The sequence below is a fragment of the Oncorhynchus gorbuscha genome, linkage group LG08 (genome assembly GCF_021184085.1).
Source record: "Oncorhynchus gorbuscha isolate QuinsamMale2020 ecotype Even-year linkage group LG08, OgorEven_v1.0, whole genome shotgun sequence".
NCBI lineage: Eukaryota > Metazoa > Chordata > Actinopteri > Salmoniformes > Salmonidae > Oncorhynchus > Oncorhynchus gorbuscha.
Window position 1 is genome coordinate 71,919,171 of NC_060180.1, and position 22,863 is coordinate 71,942,033.

General features: G+C 41.1%; 4 non-coding genes across 4 annotated transcripts; all 4 read left to right on the forward strand.

The window, feature by feature from the left end:
- The first annotated feature begins 19,428 nt into the window (after nucleotides 1-19,428).
- On the forward strand, nucleotides 19,429-19,510 carry trnas-uga. The gene has a single exon. It is a non-coding gene; the product is annotated as a tRNA-Ser (tRNA).
- Nucleotides 19,511-20,088: 578 nt separating this feature from the next.
- On the forward strand, nucleotides 20,089-20,170 carry trnas-uga. The gene has a single exon. It is a non-coding gene; the product is annotated as a tRNA-Ser (tRNA).
- A 383-nt stretch (nucleotides 20,171-20,553) lies between these two features.
- On the forward strand, nucleotides 20,554-20,635 carry trnas-cga. The gene has a single exon. It is a non-coding gene; the product is annotated as a tRNA-Ser (tRNA).
- Nucleotides 20,636-21,633: 998 nt separating this feature from the next.
- On the forward strand, nucleotides 21,634-21,715 carry trnas-uga. Its single transcript has one exon. It is a non-coding gene; the product is annotated as a tRNA-Ser (tRNA).
- The last annotated feature ends 1,148 nt before the right edge of the window (nucleotides 21,716-22,863 follow it).

Here is a 22,863-nt window from a genome sequence, read left to right on the forward strand (position 1 = left end):
AATGAATAGCCAGACATCACATGGAGACAATGTGTAGCCAGACAACCACACAGAGATCACATGGAGACGATGAGTAGCCAGACAACCACACAGAGATCACGTGTAGACAATGTGTAGCCAGACAACCACACAGAGATCACATGGAGACAATGAGTAGCCAGACAACCACACAGAGATCACACAGAGATGATGAGTAGCCAGACAACCACACAGAGATCACATGGAGACAATGAGTAGCCAGTCAACCACACAGAGATCACATGGAGACAATGAGTAGCCAGACAACTACACAGACATCACATGGAGACAATGAGTAGCCAGACAACCACACAGAGATCACACAGAGATGATGAGTAGCCAGAAAACTACACAGAGATCACATGGAGACAATGAGTAGCCACACAACGACACAGAGATCACATGGAGACAATGAGTAGCCAGACAACCACACAGAGATCACACAGAGACGATGAGTAGCCAGAAAACTACACAGAGATCACATGGAGACGATGAGTAGCCAGACAACTACACAGAGATCACATGGAGACAATGAGTAGCCAGACAACCACACAGAGATCACACAGAGATGATGAGTAGCCAGAAAACTACACAGAGATCACATGGAGACAATGAGTAGCCAGACAACTACACAGACATCACATGGAGACGATGAGTAGCCAGACAACCACACAGAGATCACATGGAGATGATGAGTAGCCAGACAACCACACAGAGATCACGTGTAGACAATGTGTAGCCAGACAACCACACAGAGATCACATGGAGACAATGAGTAGCCAGACAACTACACAGAGATCACATGGAGACAATGAGTAGCCAGACAACCACACAGAGATCACATGGAGACAATGAGTAGCTAGACAACCACACAGAGATCACATGGAGACAATGAGTAGCCAGAGAATGTACAATACAAGAAGTTTACACCAATGTAATTAGAAATGCAGACTTATGTAAAAAAAAACCTCATTGAATGTGAATTAGCACTACTAACACAGCGTAGTGGTTTTCTGTTTGTTCAAATACGTGGTCTGAATATATGTGGGAATATGTATTCGATGTTCGCTCCGGTGCATGTCAAGATAGGAGAGACTCTGGGCGTCTGTGAGCTCATAAGTTATTTATACGCCACTTCATATCCCATCTTGCTGGAAGCTCACCTATCACACTGCATTAGTGTGTTTGGATGTATCTGCCCATCAAATCCCCCCTGGCTTGGGTTCAAATTCAAATGAGCTCCCTTCACCTCGCCGCCTGCATGTGCTGCGAAAAACAAGGCAAAATACTTGTAGTACTAGCATAGCTACAACCATGGAAGGTTTACACAGAGTGCTGTTGCACTGCATTGACTTGGAGAAGTGATTCTCCTGTCTTATCCGGTGTCCTGTGTGAAATTATGTATGCTTCCTCTCTAATTCTCTCTCTTTACCTTTCTCTTCTCTCGGAGGACCTGAGTCCTAGGACAATGCCTCAGGACTACCTGGCCTGATGACTCCTTGCTGTCCCCAGTCCACCTGGTCGTGCTGCTGCTCCAGTTTCAACTGTTCTGCCTGTGGCTATGGAACCCTGACCTGTTCACCGGACGTGCTACCTTGTCCCGGACCTGCTGTTTTCGACTCTCTCTCTCTTCTGCACCTGCTGGATCTAACTGAAAGATCGGTTATGAAAAGCCAACTGACATTTACTCCTGAGGTGCTGACCTGTTGCACCCTCGACAACTACTGTGATTATTAATAATTTGACCCTGCTAGTCATCTGTGAACGTTTGAACATCTTGGCCATGTGCTGTTATAATCTCCACCCGTCACAGCCAGAAGACGACTCAGAGCCTGGTTCCTCTCTAGGTTTCTTCCTAGGTTCTGGCCTTTCTAGGGAGTTTTTCCTAGCCACCGTGCTTCTACATCTGCATTGCTTGCTGTTTGGGGTTTTAGGCTGGGTTTCTGTATAGCACTTTGTGACATCGGCTGAAGTAGAAAGGGCCTTATAAACACATTTGATTGTTTGTGTAGTGACAGATGTTGGTAGGATAGCAAAGCATCATGTGGTCGGAGAGGAAGAGGAAGAGAGAGGCCCAACTCCATCCAGCAGGTGGTGTTTTTTGTTGTTTCTTCCACCAAGCAAGGAGTTTTTGTACAGAGGTCAATAAGAGCGTGTCGAATTTGGTCAACTACAAAAAAATGTATGATTCATTTGCTATGTGAGGTTTATTTGATCTAATAGAGGTTTCGTAATGCTTAAATTGTTGCACCCGCTATGCCCGAGTGGTTTAAGGCACTGCGTCTCAGTGGTTCGATTCCAGGCTGTATCACAACCGGCTGGGATTGGGAGTCCCATAGGGTGGTGCACAATTGAACCAGCATCTTCCGGGTTAGGGTTTGGCCTGGGTAGGCCGTCATTGCAAATACAAATTTGTTCTTAACTGACTTGACAAGTTAAATAAAGAAAATAAGTAGGACATGTGACATCCCGGCAACTTTGAGTAATGGCTATGCATATTCATGACATGAGGCTAGTAGCATAGCATCTCTCTCTATTTAATACCAGCGGTTGATGTCAACAACCCTCATAGAATATTAATACAAAACATGATTACAGTAATGATATGTATCCACCAATCCAAAGAAAGGAGATAGACATCCTCGCCGTGCCGCTTTGTGGACAAACAACTTCTATTGTTAGGGCGGAGAGACATCTTGTCAGTAGATCCATAATCTTCGATGTAGTGACGTCATCTTTCTGGAGATCTGAAGCTATACTACTACTATCTTCAGAGCATTAAGCTATTTTATCTGTAGCTGTCATATTGACACTGATACATCACTATAAACATCGTCCACAAGAACAGGTAATTTAATGGTACTTTAAAGTCTTTTAATTCAAACGATTTGCTCACATTGGTAAATTTGCATTATTGAAACCAGCTACTAACCGGTCTCACCATGAATTTGTTAACCTTTTAATAAAGAATTCCTGTTGTGTAACTGAACTTATCACAAATTATAGCTCTTCTGACAACTCTCTCAGAAGGACTTCACATTGGGAGTGAAAGCTCTATTCCTGGCTGTCGCAGGGATTTTGCGTCCCAAATAGCACCTTATTCCCTATGTAGTGCACTACTTTTGACCAGAGCGCCTAGGGCATTGGTCAAAAGTAGTGCACTACATAGGGAATAAGGTGCTATTTGGTATGCAGTCAACATATTGATGAAGTGAGAGCCTGAGCAAAGGTCACTTTAAGGTGACAGCCGGGTGATAAAATATATGCTGGAGATGGATGTGACGCGTTGCTATTTGCCTTGGCACAAATGGGTCATGCATGCTACTGTAGGTCACTCGCACACAGCCAAGATCACCTAGAGGGGCCCACCATTCTACTCACTGTTAGACCACCAAGGCCTTTAATATCACTCAAAGCACAGACCACGGTGTCACAGATTTAGATCGCCAGATGCCGTGACAGTCTTAGTATTCAGGGTGTTTTATGAAATGCAATTGTATTACTTGGGTCCGGTCTCTTCAAAAAGTAATTAAATTAGCTATGCGTCCCCCCAGATAGAAAGACAAATAGAACACGGTACGGTTATCCATTATTCATAATACGTCCTAGAAGCTCATGAGGTAAAAAAGGACCCTAAAACAATGGCTGTCAGTAGAAAACAATGGCTGTCGGTAGAAAACAATGGCTGCCAGTAGAAAACAATGGCTGTCGGTAGAAAACAATGGCTGCCAGTAGAAAACAATGGCTGTCGGTAGAAAACAATGGCTGCCAGTAGAAAACAATGGCTGTCAGTAGAAAACAATGGCTGTCAGTAGAAAACAATGGCTGTCGGTAGAAAACAATGGCTGTCGGTAGAAAACAATGGCTGTCAGTAGAAAACAATGGCTGTCAGTAGAAAACAATGGCTGTCAGTAGAAAACAATGGGTGCCGGTAGAAAACAATGGCTGTCGGTAGAAAACAATGGCTGCCGGTAGAAAACAATGGCTGTCAGTAGAAAACAATGGCTGTCAGTAGAAAACAATGGCTGTCAGTACAAAACAATGGCTGTCGGTAGAAAACAATGGCTGTCAGTAGAAAACAATGGCTGTCAGTAGAAAACAATGGCTGTCGGTAGAAAACAATGGCTGCCAGTAGAAAACAATGGCTGCCGGTAGAAAACAATGGCTGTCGGTAGAAAACAATGGCTGTCAGTAGAAAACAATGGCTGTCGGTAGAAAACAATGGCTGTCAGTAGAACACAATGGCTGTCAGTAGAAAACAATGGCTGTCAGTAGAAAACAATGGCTGCCGGTAGAAAACAATGGCTGTCGGTAGAAAACAATGGCTGCCAGTAGAAAACAATGGCTGTCGGTAGAAAACAATGGCTGTCGGTAGAAAACAATGGCTGTCGGTAGAAAACAATGGCTGTCGGTAGAAAACAATGGCTGTCAGTAGAAAACAATGGCTGTCAGTAGAAAACAATGGCTGTCAGTAGAAAACAATGGCTGTCAGTAGAACACAATGGCTGTCAGTAGAAAACAATGGCTGTCGGTAGAAAACAATGGCTGTCGGTAGAAAACAATGGCTGTCAGTATAAAACAATGGCTGTCAGTATAAAACAATGGCTGTCGGTAGAAAACAATGGCTGTCGGTAGAAAACAATGGCTGTCGGTAGAAAACAATGGCTGTCGGTAGAAAACAATGGCTGTCGGTAGAAAACAATGGCTGTCGGTAGAAAACAATGGCTGTCGGTAGAAAACAATGGCTGTCAGTAGAAAACAATGGCTGTCGGTAGAAAACAATGGCTGTCAGTAGAAAACAATGGCTGTCAGTAGAAAACAATGGCTGTCAGTAGAAAACAATGGCTGTCGGTAGAAAACAATGGTGTCGGTAGAAAACAATGGCTGTCAGTAGAAAACAATGGCTGTCAGTAGAAAACAATGGCTGTCAGTAGAAAACAATGGCTGTCAGTAGAAAACATTGGCTGTCGGTAGAAAACAATGGCTGTCAGTAGAAAACAATGGCTGTCAGTAGAAAACAATGGCTGTCGGTAGAAAACAATGGCTGTCAGTAGTCCCCGTGCCCGACGGCATCCTATTCACTATATATTGTACTATTTTTTTTAAAACTGAGCCATATGGGTTCCGTACGGGAGGGACCTGTACAAAAAAAACACAAAAAAAACAAGTACGAAAATGGTTAGTCGTTCTGGAGAAGAGCGTCTGCCAAATGACTAAAATGCAAATGTTAAAATGTAAAGTAGTGCACGTTATGTAGGAAATAGGGAGTCACAGACGTTGTTAGCATCGTACTGTTTTTTTTGTGTGTAGGGCCTTGGTATGATTACGTCATATTGCTGAGTCTACCTTTAATTAAAAACGCAATTATGACATTAGAAGCACAACTCTTACTATAAATGTGGTATTGGTTTTGACATTAGAAGCACTACTCTTACTATAAATGTGGTATTGGTTTTGACATTAGAAGCACTACTCTTACTATAAATGTGGTATTGGTTTTGAGAATATACATAACTACAATAGGCACAATACATTTCTACTAACTTTAAACTGATGCCGGCAGTAGAATACATTTACTGTATACAGTGTGTACAGAGACATGATGGCTGTACCCTGCAAATCACACAGGCATATTTACCTGCTGTACCCTGCAAATCACACAGGCATTTTTACCTGCTGTACCCTGCAAATCACACAGGTATATTTACCTGCTGTACCCTGCAAATCACACAGGCATATTTACCTGCTGTACCCTGCAAATCACACAGGCATATTTACCTGCTGTACCCTGCAAACCTTTCTGTGAAGTCAAAAGTGGACCATTTTATCAATTCTGCTTTCTTATCATTATGAATCACTTTGTGAAGGTAAATTACAGGCACCTTTGCCATCAATATCAGTTTGACAACATTTTGGCAAAGCAACACTGTGAAGTCAAAAGTGGACCATTTTATCAATTCTGCTTTCTTATCATTATGAATCACTTTGTGAAGGTAAATTACACGTTGAACATATATAGTATAATTTCAGAATGGGATATTCATTTTTAGCCATAATTAACAGGTATATTTGTTATCTTATACTTTTTTGTGATGGTTCATTGTTTAATGCTCTCCATCTGAGGTATAGTATACAAATGTGTTGTATAATAATAATAATAATAATAATAATAATAATAATATACTAATGGTAGAAAAAAATCAAAATGTTAAATAAAAAATACTATAAAATAGCGATTGGGAATTACACATAGAGAAGGACTAACTTTCCGAAATTCTTTAGGGCATTGTGTTCAGTATCTTAGGGCATTGTGTTCAGTATCTTAGGGCATTGTGTTCAGTATCTTAGGGCATTGTGTTCAGTATCTTAGGGCATTGTGTTCAGTATCTTAGGGCATTGTGTTCAGTATCTTAGGGCATTGTGTTCAGTATCTTAGGGCATTGTGTTCAGTATCTTAGGGCATTGTGTTCAGTATCTTAGGGCATTGTGTTCACTATCTTAGGGCATTGTGTTCAGTATCTTAGGGCATTGTGTTCAGTATCTTAGGGCATTGTGTTCAGTATCTTAGGGCATTGTGTTCAGTATCTTAGGGCATTGTGTTCAGTATCTTAGGGCATTGTGTTCAGTATCTTAGGGCATTGTGTTCACTATCTTAGGGCATTGTGTTCACTATCTTAGGGCATTGTGTTCAGTATCTTAGGGCATTGTGTTCACTATCTTAGGGCATTGTGTTCACTATCTTAGGGCATTGTGTTCACTATCTTAGGGCATTGTGTTCAGTATCTTAGGGCATTGTGTTCAGTATCTTAGGGCATTGTATTCACTATTTTAGGGGATTAACTTTAGTCAACCTACTCTATAACAAAATAAATAACATATATGCAAATGTTTGATGTTTTATATCTGGTATAGTATTAAATCCCACTGCCAGGAAGTGAGAATTCCTCTACTGGAAATGTGAGAGATCCATCATCAACCTCTGATCAATGGAACTAACCTAAGATTAGCCAGAATCTTACTCTGTATTGTTGCTATTTGTTTACCGAGTAAGAGGAGAAATTATGAGAAAATGTTAACCCATAAGAGTCTAAGCCCTGTCTAAGCCGGGATTGGGGGTTCTACTAAACTATATGGAATTGTTTTAAGAAGGTCATACGAAGGATCATTTTGCTATTTGAAGAACCCTTGAAGTATAAAAAATATATATAACGAAATTATTTGATGACCATTTTTATTTTGCCTTACTGCTATTACCCCATACAAACGCATTGAATAACAGACTTCCTACATGGATTCACAGATAATCCTTACTGCTATTAGCCCATACAAACGCATTGAATAACAGACTTCGTACATGGATTCACAGATAATCCTTACTGCTATTAGCCAATACAAACGCATTGAATAACAGACTTCCTACATGGATTCACAGATAATCCTTACTGCTATTAGCCAATACAAACGCATTGAATAACAGACTTCCTACATGGATTAAAAGATCATCCTTACTGCTATTAGCCAATACAAACGCATTGAAGAAACAGATTGCCTACATGGATTCACAGATAATCCCCCGAAAATATCAAAAGGAAATTTGTTCTGAAGCATCTCTCCTATACCTGAGAAAGATCAGAAAACATGTGTTATTTTGTTGACATGTAAACTCACTCAGTCCACCAATCAGGCCTTTATGGTATAGTGGCCAGATGGAAGCCACTCCTGAGTAAAAGGCACATGACAGCCCACTTCACCTAAAGACTCTCAGACCAGGAGAAACAAGTTTCTCTGGCCTGAATGCCAAGCGTCACATCTGGAAGAAACCTGTCACCATCCCCTATGGTGAAGCATGGTGGAGGCAGTTTCATGCTGTGGGGATGTTTTTCAGCAGCAGGGACGGCGAGACTAGACAGGATCGAGGGAAAGAAGATCGGAGCAAAGTACAGAGAGATCCTTGATGAAAACCTGCTCCAGAGCGCTCAGGACCTCAGACTGGGGTGAAGGTTCACCTTCCGACAGGACAACGACCCTAAGCACACAGACAAGACAACGAAGGAATGGCTTCAGGAAATGTCTCTGAATTTCCTTGTGTGGCCCAGCCAGAGCCTGGACTTGAACCCGATCGAACATCTCTGGAGAGACTTGAAAATAGCTGTGCAGTGACGCTCCACATCAAACCTGACAGAGCTTGAGAGGATCTGCAGAGAAGGTTGGGAGAAACTCCCCAAATACAGGTGTGGCAAGCTTGTGGCAAGTTTATACTGTACCCAAGATGATTTGAGGCTGTAAATGCTGACAAAGGTGCTTTAACAAAGTACTAAGTAAAGAGTTTGAATAGTTATGTAAATGTAATATTTCCATTTTTTTTGTTTCATAAATTTGCAAAAATTCATAACCTGTTTTTGCTTCGTCATTATGGGCTATTTGTGTGTAGATTTATCAGGGAATAAAACAATTTAATACATTTTAGAATAAGGCTGTAACGTAACAAAATGTGGAAAAAGTCAAGGGGTCTGAATACTTTCCGAATGCACTGTATGTGCTTGTGAGAGTCTTTCAACAGAGGGGTCATATTAGAGTGTGGCCCAAACTGTTCGGACGCTATAGACAGAAGTTGGCAGATGGGCTGTACCGACTGCAGACGAGTCCCAAGACGCTTGTAGGGGTTGTAGAGTAAACAGAGAACACCATCATGTTCGTAAGAGTCTCATCCATTTTAGGCCAAACCCGTTTGGACACTACAGACGTTTTCGTGAGAAGACCAATTTTAGAGTTGTCTCATGGTCTGACAAATACTGCTCTCGAGCTCTGACCTTTCATCACAGATGTCTCATGGTCTGACAAAAACCAATCTCTAGCTCTGACCTTTCACCACAGATGTCTCGTGGTCTGACAAACACCAATCTCTAGCTCTGACCTTTCACCACAGATGTCTCATGGTCTGACAAACACTGCTCAAGCTCTGACCTTTCACCACAGATGTCTCGTGGTCTGACAAACACCAATCTCTAGCTCTGACCTTTCACCACAGATGTCTCATGGTCTGACAAACACTGCTCAAGCTCTGACCTTTCACCACAGATGTCTCATGGTCTGACAAAAACCAATCTCTAGCTCTGACCTTTCATCACAGATGTCTCATGGTCTGACAAACACCAATCTCTAGCTCTGACCTTTCACCACAGATGTCTCATGGTCTGACAAACACTGCTCAAGCTCTGACCTTTCACCACAGATGTCTCATGGTCTGACAAACACTGCTCAAGCTCTGACCTTTCACCACAGATGTCTCATGGTCTGACAAACACTGCTCAAGCTCTGACCTTTCACCACAGGTGTCTCGTGGTCTGACAAACACCAATCTCTAGCTCTGACCTTTCACCACAGATGTCTCATGGTCTGACAAACACTGCTCAAGCTGTGACCTTTCACCACAGATGTCTCATGGTCTGACAAACACTGCTCAAGCTCTGACCTTTCACCACAGGTGTCTCGTGGTCTGACAAACACCAATCTCTAGCTCTGACCTTTCACCACAGATGTCTCATGGTCTGACAAACACTGCTCAAGCTCTGACCTTTCCCCACAGATGTCTCATGGTCTGACAAACACCAATCTCTAGCTCTGACCTTTCACCACAGATGTCTCATGGTCTGACAAACACTGCTCAAGCTCTGACCTTTCATCACAGATGTCTCATGGTCTGACAAACACCAATCTCTAGCTCTGACCTTTCACCACAGGTGTCTCGTGGACTGACAAACACCAATCTCTAGCTCTGACCTTTCACCACAGGTGTGGAAGTGCGACATAGACGGATGCATTGGATTGAGATGCATCTAGTGCAGAAAAACCGATATCTCTAACTTAAACTGACAGACTTTTATGGGGATTTTTTTTAATGATGCTAATTAGATTTTCCCCGGGGGCGCAGTCATCAACCTTATTAACTCAGGACTGCCCCAAATAGAGCTTTTCAAAAGTAGAGACCTAAATTTTGTCCATAAAAACATATTTCCAGATAGATAACTCCAGCAGAAGGTGTTAGATTTTGACCACAACATGCTTCCGAAATTGCAAAGCATTAGGTGATGGGATTTTTTTTTGTGAGGGGGGTAAGATTTCGAATGCAAAATGTCAGCTTATTTTTAGTAGGTTAAACAGGACTGCCGAAGGCCACTTTCAGCGCTGTCTCTTATCATTGAAGCCAAGCATTCATTCACGCTCTCACATATCAACCCAATTCATATTTCCTCTCCTCTGTCTTTGGAAATGTTAAGTCTCATTTGTGTGCTGTTATTAAGCAATAAGACCCGAGGGGGTGTGGTATATGGCCAATATACCATGGCTAAGGGCTGTTCTTAGGCACGACTCAAAACCCTTAGCCGTGGTATATTGGCCATATACTCCAAACCCCCGAGGTGCCTTATTGCTATTATAAACTGGTTACCAACGTAATTAGAGCAATACAAATGTATATGTGAGCCAATCAGAATTCAGGCCTCGAACCACCCAGTTTATAATGGCAGTTAGAAAAACCTTAAAATTCTCTCTGGCATTCCTTTGCAGACATTACACTTTTTAAATTTAATACAGAAGTAAGAACTCTTATTTACAATGACAGCCTACACCAGCCACACCCAGTTGACAGTGGGCCAATTAAGCAGCACCTGCTGTACTCCCCAGACTCCCCAAATACAGCCGGTTGTGATAGAGCCTGGATTTGAACCAAGGCATCTGTAGCCTCTAGCACTGAGATACAGTACCTTAGACCACCGCACCACTCAGGAGCACAAAATCAACTCCCAGCTACAGCTTATTTTACTAAAACATTTAGATAGAAATGTGGCATAGCTCTTTACTTGAAATGTTTACCTTTTTTTACAAAAAAGTTATATACAAAGAATATACTTCCTGTAGACACCGGCTGTAGAATAGCCCTAACAAATAACAGGCAGTGTCAACAAAAGCATTTTATAAGCAAATCTTATACACTCCAAGAAAAATGATCTGCAGTCTGCTACAATTTCCATTTCACAATAGATATTGTCTTGATAAAATGATTTTTTGTTCTGATAGTGTTCACTCAGACACCGAGACAGATATTCAGTGGAAAGCAGCACTGTATTGTCATGGTACAATGCCAACGAGCAGAAGCTAAAAGGCTCTTTGGGTTTAATCGGGCTGGCTTCGGGCCTGGGACATGCTACTATTTCATTTAGAGCTAATGGCTTAGCCAAAGTTAGCAAGGAATAATAGTAGTAATAATAGTTAGTAAGGAATGTCAGTCCAAAAAGAATGCAGGAAGGAAGCTACAGGATCTGTTCAATCTCTCCTTTCATCAGGAATCGATTACCCGTTCCAATAAAATTAATTACCTCCAGACTTGAGCGTATTAACTGACATGATGGCTGTCGCCTGAAATCGGGATTACATTTCACTGCAGGACAAAGAGACATCTATAGTTTGGCGAAAGTTCTGTGGCGGGGTGGGGGGGGGGGGTGAATTTCTAAGAAAGGTGACAAATTCCACCCAACAATTCAATATGAAATAGGGCCTTCGAGTGACTGCCACTCATCTTGATTAAGTCCCATATAGAGTAATGGAAATGAAACAATGCCCTCATAATTAAGATTCCATTGCTGTATGTTTTTCCCGGACCTGTCTTTATTCCCAACTAGTTTTAATAATATATCTTTAAAACTCCCGGTTACCCTGCACACAGATGAATTAAGCTTAGAGCTCCGGGCCAGTAACCAACAGGTCACTGGTTTGAATCCTTGAGCTGAACAGTTGAAAAAAATCTGTTGCTGTGCCCTTGAGCAAGGCGCTTAACACCAATTGCTCCAGGGGCACTGGGCATTGGTGACCTCCCTCCCTGTGGGTGTCTCAGGCGGAGATGGGTTATGCAAGAAACACATTTCCATTACACTCTTGTACAAGTTTGTAACAGGATCAATATAAGCACCCCTAAATTATTAGTATTGGACTAAACAGCTAATTCAATTGAGATTCACCACTGAAATAACATTTTAGTACAGCACTAGGCTTTATCTGTGTCTCTGAAACAGGCCCTAATAGATTTAACATACTTATTTGATACAGCTGCATTATGTCTACCATAGCTACCTGGTCCTATGTATTTGACTACTTAGATTTTGGTTCCATAAAGAGAGCTGTCCCTTGCCTGTTTCTCGCCCATGCATCACTCATACACAATGCCCCGAGTTACTGCCCATTACGGTGAGTGAATTATACATATAATCACATCTCCCATTCCACCTCATTAGCTTCCTCACCTAACCCCCTGATTCACTGGCTGGAGAGTACTAATTCAAAACCACGAGTCGTCGTGTTCAGGCGGATGTCCTGTCAGAGTGCAAGTTTAACCGCGGGAAAAATGGTTGCGGACATTGGCTCCGAGACCTGTTAATTAGATTTATCACTGCAGAAGCCTAGGAGCCTAGCCACAAAATGAAATTAATGTGTTGTAGGGGGGGACTCAGGGGTGGAAATAGAATATGTCTCCTTCGATTTGCGAAACAATTCTTGCTGAACCTGAAGTATGTAGGCTGCCCCATGGTATGAATAAATAATTGACGGTGTGGAAAGTGCGTCGGCTGAGTAGAAAGGGTTTTCGTTTGTTTCTCAGCGGATATTTGTAATACTGACACGTATTCCTAAGAGCATACTCCTTTGTTTCTGTCACTGTAGGCCTATACAATATATGTACAATGCCACGTTATACAGTTTCTTTGCTTTACCTTCCAAACAACTTACAGAATGCCAGCCTAAACCAGCGGTTCCCAAACTAGGGGAAGTGGCCCCATGTGGGGTCGCCTGATATGAAAATGGGAGAATTTCCAAAATCCTGAAGAAGAAAAAATATATATTTCTACAAATATCACAATATCATCTGTGTATCTCAAAACCATTGTAATGTGGTTAACCTTAAAAATCTAAATGAAAATGATTCAAACATAAAAATATGAAATCACACACTATTGCAGAGACTTTGGCACCAAAATGGCATCCTGTTCCCTATGTAGGGCACAATTTATGACCAGAGCTTTATGGTCCCTGGTCAAAAATAGTGCACTACATAACTTTTACAAGGAACTCTCGAGATTGAGTTATTCTCAACCACACCTCTAAAGAGGCCTCTCTAAGTTGTCGTTTTGATGTTGAGGACCCCCGCTTTAGCATTCAGACAGTGAGGGGCACATCACACAACAATCTCATGCATTGTAATTTAGGGTTATCATTGTGTTATTATGTCTGAACAATTCTACTTTCTGTCTTGGGCTGGTAAACTCTGCCTTTAAGGCAGATAAGAAAGTAATTGAAAACAAGGAAAGTACATTTCCTGAAGAAAATATGGTAGTTTGTTTTAAAGTATTTATGGTTTGTGAAATAAATTATTGTTGTGGTAGTGACTGCACTAATAATGGTACTGGTTATAGTTTAAATAGTATGTAGATGTAGATGGAAAGATTGATTGATTGATTGATTGGTTGATTGATTGGTTGATTGGTTATGATAAGATAGGATAGCCTGAACATGTGAAAGTTGGTTCGGTGTCTCAAGCTTGAAGAGTTACTGTTGGTGATTTATAGTTGATACAAGTTTTTAAGAATTTGAAGTTGGGTTTGCCTGAACATGTGAATGTTTGTTAGTGAGTTAATTTATGCTAATGTATGCAAATGTATATAGTTATAGTGGATAAAAATGTTTTTAATAATTTGAAGTTAGGATTGCTTGAACATTTGAAAGTTGGTTTGGTGTCTCTAGTTTGAACAGCTCAAGAGTTTATGGAAAGTTTTATACAAATTTATGCAAATGTACAATATCAGTCAGAAGTTTAAACACACCAAAATGTACTCCCACTAAGTGTAAACGTATATGTTGAGATGTGTCTGTTACTTTTTTTGGGCTGCAATCTGATCTGCTAGAGCTGCCCCGGTCAACTGTAAGTGCTGTTATTGTAAAGTGGAAACGTCAAGGAGCAGCAACGGCTCGAAGTGGTAGGCCCCACAAACTCACAGAACGAGACTGCCGAGTGGTGAAGTGCGTAGCCCGTAAAAAGTCCTCAGTTGTAACACTCATTACCGAGTTCCAAATTGCAACGTCAGCACAATAACCGCTTGTCCAGATCTTCATGAAATGGCTGAGCACCAGCCTAAGAAATATTCCTGATTTTAGCTCCCCATATGATTTCTGTTTGTTGGCCAACTAGCCACCTTGCCATTGGCATAAAGAGTAAATATATTAATCAGATGTGTGTGGCAATAGCTAACTAGCTATCACATTATATTGCCACTAGATAGGCTGGATAAGCTATCTAAGCTATCTAAGTAGCTGCAGTGTCAACTATATAGCAAGTCTAGAAGGGATACAGCTTTTGTCAAAAATTGCTTTTCGTAGCAGGTTAGGAGATTTAAGTCAGGAGGAGTAGGTTAAGGTTAGGAAAAGGGTTCAGATTAGCTAAAATTCAACAACAAAATTTTTACTTTTGACGTCAATTACATTCTATGATGAAATGTGTCAGATTTGCATACTAGTACCATGATTGAAACATTGGTTTTTATTGTTCCACTGTTGGAACACTTACCTGTTCATCCTGAAACATTTGAGTCAATTGGAGGTGTACTTGAAGATGTATTTCAAGGCCTACCTTGACATCATGGGAAAATCAAATGAAATCAGCCCAAAAAATGTAGACCTCCTCAAGTCTGGATCATCCTTGGGAGCTATTTCCAAACGCCTGAAGATACCACGTTCATCTGTACAAACAATAGTACGCAAGTATACACACCACAGGACCACGCAGCCGTCATACCGCTCAGGAAGGAGACGCGTTCTGTCTCCTAGAGATGAACGTACTTTGGTGGAAAAGTGCAAATCAATCCCAGAAACAACAACAAAGGACCTTGTGAAGATGCTGGAGGAAATAGGTACAAAGGTATCTATATCCACAGTAAAAACGAGTCCTATATCGACATAACCTGAATGGCCACTCAGCAAGGAAGAAGCCACTGCTCCAAAACCTCCATAAAATAGCCAGACTACAGTTTACAACTGCACATTGGGACAAAGATAGTAATTTTTGGAGAAATGCCCTCTGGTCTGGTGAAATAAAATTAGAACTGTTGGCTATAATAATGTTTGGAGACTTGCAAGCCAAAGAACACCATCCCAACCGTGAAGCATGGGGGTGGCAGCATCATGTTGTGTAGGTGCTTTGCTGCAGGAGGGACTGGTGCACTTCACAAAATAGATGGCATCATGAGGGGGGAAATGATGTGGATATATTGAAGCAACATCTCAAGACATCAGTCAGGAAGTTAAAGCTTGGTCACAAATGGGTCTTCCAAATGGACAATGACCCCAAGCATACTTCCAAACGGCTTAAGGACAACAAAGTCAAGGTATTGGAGTGGCCATAACAAAGCCCTGACCTCAATCCTATAGAAAATGTGTGTGCAGAACTGAAAAAGCGTATGCGAGCAAGGAGGCCTACAAACCCGACTCAGTTACACTAGCTCTGTCAGGAGGAATGGGTCAAAACTCACCCAACTTATTGTGGGAAGCTTGTGGAAGGCTACACAAAACGTTTGACCCACGTTAAACAATTTAAAGACAATGCTACCAAATACTAATTGAGTGTATGTAAACTTCAGACCCACTGGGAATGTGATGAAAGAAATAAAAGCTGAAATATATCATTATCTCTACTATTATTCTGACATTTCACATTCTTAAAATAAAGTGATGGTCCTAACTGACCTAAGACAGGGAATTTTTTACTAGGATTAAATGGAAGGAAATGTGAAAAAATGTAGTTTAAATGTAGTTTAAAAATGAGTTAAATGTATTTGGCTAAGGTGTATGCAAATTTCCAACTTCAACTTTATATATAACGATGGTTGTTGATGTGTATGTATGAATTTCAAATACATTTTTGTACATTTGAATGTTGCAGTAATAGGACCTTGGTCTACAGCGTTTGAGCGAGCAAGAGAGAACATTATTTTAAGATAGCGAGCCCTGATCCCAATGACTTAATTGCCCCCGAATGGAGAGAAAGAAAACGGACACATTTTTGGCAAATCACAAGGCTCATTTGAATTTCTTGATGCATCAGAAAAATTCTACGCAACAAAAGAGTGGTCAAGTTAAGATCTGACATCTGCACCTTCACACTGACAGTGAAAAGTTGAATTGGATGAAAATGCATTCATGCCAAGTCAATAGCCATTTCCGCACCTAAATTATATCTCCACAGCGGAGGACAGCGGCTCAACTTCAGGGTGTATGGGTTTGATGGATGAGTGTGTTTGTTTGTGCTCTCTGAAGGCCCCCCTTTGTCTGACACGGAATAACTCTGTTTAGGTTGACCTACTTAAATGTCCAATAAAACGTTATTATTAGTATTATCACATGCACCGCTATCATCCTTGTAAATCATGTGACGCAGGCCCTATGGTCATCATTGACACGCTCCCCACAGAGTGATGAAGTGCCCACAAAACAAAAACTCACAATGACCCAGTTACGAATTTAAGACTGTTGCTCCGACTGATTTTAAAAGTGAAGCTACTTTGGGGATTGCTGCACTTTGAGTTGAACGTGTGCATAGGAAGAGTTTATTATCTCTGTCTTTACTTCACAGATTTTCTCCTGTGGATGAGGTCAATTTACTACACAGATACTCTTCCAATATTTTTCATCATTACTACCACGCTACGTAGTTTTACCCACTACTACAATCACTAGTATTATCACACAACTAGCACAGCAATACTGTCCTACCAAGCAAAAAGGCAGTAACTCCTCATTTGGTTGAAAATTAGTTCATGACATTTTTGCTACATTAAATACATGCTTAATCATGTGGACAAGTATCCTGTCTCTAATGTATAGTGGAGAAAATGTGGGTCATGTTAGCAGTAACTGCATAAAGTTACTGTGAAACCAAGGTAAATAAAAACCATTTTTTTCTCAATTCCACGGGCAGTTACTGTCTTTTTGCTTGGTAGGGCAGAATAGTAATCCCACAATAACAGTTCAAGCACTACTTCAGTATTGTATTTAATGAATAGAAGTATTAACATGTTTTAACAAGAGTTGCGACAGAGGTTGGAGTGGAATAATTGTGACTTGTCTGTCTCCAGCAAATCTTTGAGTGCACAGTGGGGACTATGGCTTCTAATGATTTCATTTCACACCCTGCCCATCATACCGGCTATCATCATATTGCAGAAATAATTGCTTGGGTTCCTGTGAAGACTAAGACATGATTTCCCTTTGCCTCTTATCATCAGTGAAACATTAAAAACATCCATCATAAAACTGTGCAAAACTGTATCCCTAGCACTTTGAAATGATTATTATTTTTTAAAAGCTGCTTACCTTGTACTTTACACATCCATAGTGTGAGTTCAGTACATTCTCCGGTTAGGGGAGGCTGAGTTTGAGTAAAGAAATATGTAGAATGTATGCACACATGACTGTAAGTCGCTTTGGATAAAAGCGTCTGCTAAATGGCATATATTATTATTATTATTATAAATACTGTACCTCTGATATGTTAAGTCATAATTATTTAATTAAAGTTAGGATTATGGCATTTAATACAACAGGAACTGGGGATATGTTGGTGTGTTATGACAATTACCACAACAAAACCCATAAACCATTAAACTGATGATTCATAATACAAAAAAAGGTAAACAAAATAATAACTCGCACAGAATAAAAATGTATTTAGTCTTGTAATAGTATTTACTGCTCAAACTGAACATAATACCATTCTGTTTTCGACTGTGTGACTGGGGTTGCTATTTAGGAGGTGGGATTGAGGGTGAGATGAATGGTTGCTGACAGGCCTAACCTCAATTCTTGGCCGGACATGCTGACATTTGAGTTGTATAGTTTGCAGGGTTTGATGAGTTAGCCAAGGTGCTTGTGTCCAGATGCAGCCACTTTGTCTCTGCAGGAGTTCAGGAAGCTTGAGGCGAGACTCCCCTAGGTGGTTGAAGATGGTTGTAATTCTGGGGGAGCAGTTGGTTTTCATTTCAGTAGCAATGTTTTTTACTCTCCAAGGTACAGATCTATCTGCCAAAGGGTAAGAAGCATAGGATGCGGGAAGACACTAGGTGTGTTCCAGGGGGTCTGTTGTGAAGGCACTGAGATTGTGATAAGGTCACATTGAGTTCACACAGAGTTCAAACCCGAAAAAGTGTCCCATTGTGATCCAAAGAATTGTAGATATGAAGTCACTGTCAATGTCTGAAAAATTGCAGGAATTCTGTGCAGTAGTGCATTAGTTTTGAGCACTTCTCCATACCTTGTTTTTTGACTGGAAGTTTAATCTGGCTAACCTTCACAGCTTTGTATAGAATCTATAGATTTTGTAATGATAGGCTCAACATGTGATGCCGTCAAGTTCCCAAATTTTCAGTGATTCAAGTCCAACACATTAACCATTCAGCCAACACAGCCGTGTGAAATATTTACCAAACAAGCTGCAATAACTGAATATCTAGAATGTAATTTTATGCTGCAGTGTTAAGATTTATCTTCACTGGAACTAAGGGGCCCGATCCATGAAAAACAGATCATTATTCCTCCTCCAACAAACTTTTCAAATGGCACTATGCATTCAGGCAGGTAGAGTTATCCTGGCATCCGCCAAACCCAGATTTGTCCGTTGGACTCCCAGATGGTAAAGCGTGATTCATCACTCCAGAGAATTAATTTCCACGGCTCCAGAGTCCAATGGCAGTGAGCTTTACACCACACCAGCCGATGCTTGGTATTGTGTATGGTGATCTTATGCTTGTGTGCAGCTGCTCGGCCATGGAAACCCATTTCAGGAAGCTCCCAACAAACAGTTATTGTCCTGAAATTGCTTTCAGAGGCAGATTGGAACTTGGTAGTGAGTGTTACAGGCAATTTTTATGCACTACGCGCTTCAGCACTTGACGGTCCCATTTCGTGAGCTTGTGTTGCCTACCACATCGCAGCTGAGGCGCTGTTGCTCCTAGATGTTTCCACTTCACAATAACAGGACATACAGTTGACAGCAGGGCAGAAATTTGACAAACTGAATTGTTGCAAAGGTGACATCCTGTGACGGTACCACGTTGAAAGTCACTGAGCTCTTCAGTAAGCCATTCTATGACAAACCATTTTTTAAAAACATTTATTATTATTTTTACATATCCTTGGTGACTTGATATGGATAATGTGCTTAATGCATGGACTTGTCCTTTGATTCAAGTGCTCAGAATATGTATTCCTTGAAAAACAGTTCAAATAGGCTCTTCAGTAGACAGTCTCGTCTTTACAGAAGTAAAATTGACAGAATGAGATAACCGACTGGTTAAGGCCTGGTAGTTAACATAGCAAGCTGTGATGGCCGAGTGGTTAAAGCGTTGGACTTGAAATCCAATGGGGTCTCCCTGCGTAGGTTCGAACCCTGCTCACAGCGCTATAACAAACCATTTTATCTTTTACATATCCTTGGTGACTTGATATGGATAATGTGCTTAATCCGTGGACTTGTCATTTGATTCAGGTGCTCAGAATATATATTGATGTCTGTTTCCAAATCCCAATCCCTTTACTTGCATTCCAACAGCTGCAATGGCCGATTCTTTAGACGTTGGACCTGAATTTCAATGGGGTCTCCCCACCCATGTTTTAACATTGCTCGAAGCGAATAGCCCACTTGTTCTTTCTCCTCATCACTTTGCTTAGATTCATACTGCTGCGATGGCCAAGTGGTTTAAGCTTTGCAAATGAACTCCAGTGTTGTCTCCCCATACAGTTTTTAAAACTGCTTGCATCGCATTGACAAACCAGTCTTTATTTGTAAAATAGCATTGGTGACTTGATATTGATGAAGTGCTTAATGCATAGACTTGTCCTTTGATTCAAGTGCTCAGAATATGTATTCCTTGAAAAACAGTTCAAATAGGCTCTTCAGTAGACAGTCTCGTCTTTACAGAAGTAAAATTGACAGAATGAGATAACCGACTGGTTAAGGCCTGGTAGTTAACATAGCAAGCTGTGATGGCCGAGTGGTTAAGGCGTTGGACTTGAAATCCAATGGGGTCTCCCTGTGTAGGTTCGAACCCTGCTCACAGTGCTATAACAAGCCATTTTATCTTTTACATATCCTTGGTGACTTGATATGGATAATGTGCTTAATCCGTGGACTTGTCCTTTGATTCAGGTGCTCAGAAAATATATTGATGTCTGTTTCCAAATCCCAATCCCCTTACTTGTATTCCAACAGCTGCAATGGCCGAGTTCTTTAGACGTTGGACCCGAAATTCAATGAGGTCTCCCCACCCATGTTCTTACCTTGCTCGAAGCATATAGCCCAATGCTGCTTTCTCCTCATCACTTTCCTTAGATTCCCACTGCTTGAAAAGTAGGCTCTTCAATAGCGATAATATGGTCATTTTAGAGGTAAAATGGACAGAACGAGATAGCGGACTGGTTAAGGCATCTTAGGTAACAGGAGAAGCTGTGATGGCTGAGAGGTTAAGGTGTTGGATTCGAAATCCAATGGGGTCTCCCCGCGCAGGTTCGAACCCTGCTCACAGCGCTTTGACAAACCAGTCTTTATTTGCAACATGTCATTGGGGAGTTGATATGGATAATGTCCTTAATCCGTGGACTTGTCCTTTGATTCAGGTGCTCAGAGTATATCTTCCAAGACAAAGAGTTAAACAGGCTCTTCAAAACAGATCCTTCTGGTTGTGAGATAGTCGAGCTGTTAAGGACTGCAAGATAACAGAGAACTTTTTGATGGCAGAGTGGTTAACGCTTTGGACTTGAAATCCAATGTTGTCTTCCTGCGCAGGTTTGAAATCTGTTCGCAGTTCTATGACAAACCAGTATTTTGAACATATCCTTGGTGACTTGATATGGATAATCTCTTGAAGACATGGACTTGTCCAGTGATTCAAGTGCTCAGAATACTTTTGTCTTTGTGTGAGCTAATTGAGAAAGTTGTGATGGCCGAGTGGTTAATACGAGATTTGGCGTAATAAGATCAATATGTTGGGCCATCAAGTTTACCATTTTACACCAATGATGTCTGTTTCCAAATCCCAAACCCTTTACTTGCATTCCAACAGCTGCAATGGCCGATTCTTTAGACGTTGGACTTGAAATCCAATGGGGTCTCCCCGCGCAGGTTTGAACCCTGCTCACAGCGCTATGACTAACCATTAATATTTTTACATATCCTTGGTGACTTGATATGGATAATGTGCTTAATCCGTGGACTTGTCCTTTGATTCAGGTGCTCAGAATATATATTGATGTCTGTTTCCAAATCCCAATCCCCTTACTTGTATTCCAACAGCTGCAATGGCCGAGTTCTTTAGACGTTGGACCTGAATTTCAATGGGGTCTCCCCACCCATGTTGTTACCTTGCTCGAAGCATATAGCCCACTTCTGCTTTCTCCTCATCACTTTCCTTAGATTCCTACTGCTTGAAAAGTAGGCTCTTCAATAGCGATAATATGGTAATTTTAGAGGTAAAATGGACAGAACGAGATAGCGGACTGGTTAAGGCATCTTAGGTAATAGGAGAAGCTGTGATGGCCGAGAGGTAAAGGCGTTGGATTTGAAATCCAATGGGGTCTCCCCGCGCAGGTTAGAACCCTGCTCACAGTGCTTTGACAAACCAGTCTTTATTTGCAACATGTCATTGTGGAGTTGATATGGATAATGTGCTTAATCCGTGGACTTGTCCTTTGATTCAGGTGCTCAGAGTATATCTTCCAAGACAAAGAGTTAAACAGGCTCTTCAAAACAGATCCTTCTGGTTCTGAGATAGTCGAGCTGTTAAGGACTGCAAGATAACAGAGAAATTTTTGATGGCAGAGTGGTTAACGCTTTGGACTTGAAATCCAATGTTGTCTTCCTGCGCAGGGTTGAAATCTGTTCGCAGTTCTATGACAAACCAGTATTTTTTAACATATCCTTGGTGACTTGATATGGATAATCTCTTTAAGACATGGACTTGTCCAGTGATTCAAGTGCTCAGAATACTTTTGTCTTTGTGTGAGCTAATTGAGAAAGTTGTGATGGCCGAAATTTTTGATGGCAGAGTGGTTAACGCTTTGGACTTGAAATCCAATGTTGTCTTCCTGCGCAGGGTTGAAATCTGTTCGCAGTTCTATGACAAACCAGTATTTTGAACATATCCTTGGTGACTTGATATGGATAATCTCTTTAAGACATGGACTTGTCCAGTGATTCAAGTGCTCAGAATACTTTTGTTTAATATGTGATTTGGCGTAATAAGATCAATATGTCGGGCCATCAAGTTTACCATTTTACACCAATGATGTCTGTTTCCAAATCCCAAACCCTTTACTTGCATTCCAACAGCTGCAATGGCCGATTCTTTAGACGTTGGACCTGAATTTCAATGGGGTCTCGCCACCCATGTTTTAACATTGCTCGAAGCGAATAGCCCACTTGTTCTTTCTCCTCATCACTTTGCTTAGATTCATACTGCTGCGATGGCCAAGTGGTTTAAGCTTTGCAAATGAACTCCAGTGTTGTCTCCCCATACAGTTTTTACAACTGCTTGCATCGCATTGACAAACCAGTCTTTATTTGTAAAATAGCATTGGTGACTTGATATTGATGAAGTGCTTAATGCATAGACTTGTCCTTTGATTCAAGTGCTCAGAATATGTATTCCTTGAAAAACAGTTCAAACAGGCTCTTCAGTAGACAGTCTCGTCTTTACAGGAGTAAAATTGACAGAATGAGATAACCGACTGGTTAAGGCCTGGTAGTTAACATAGCAA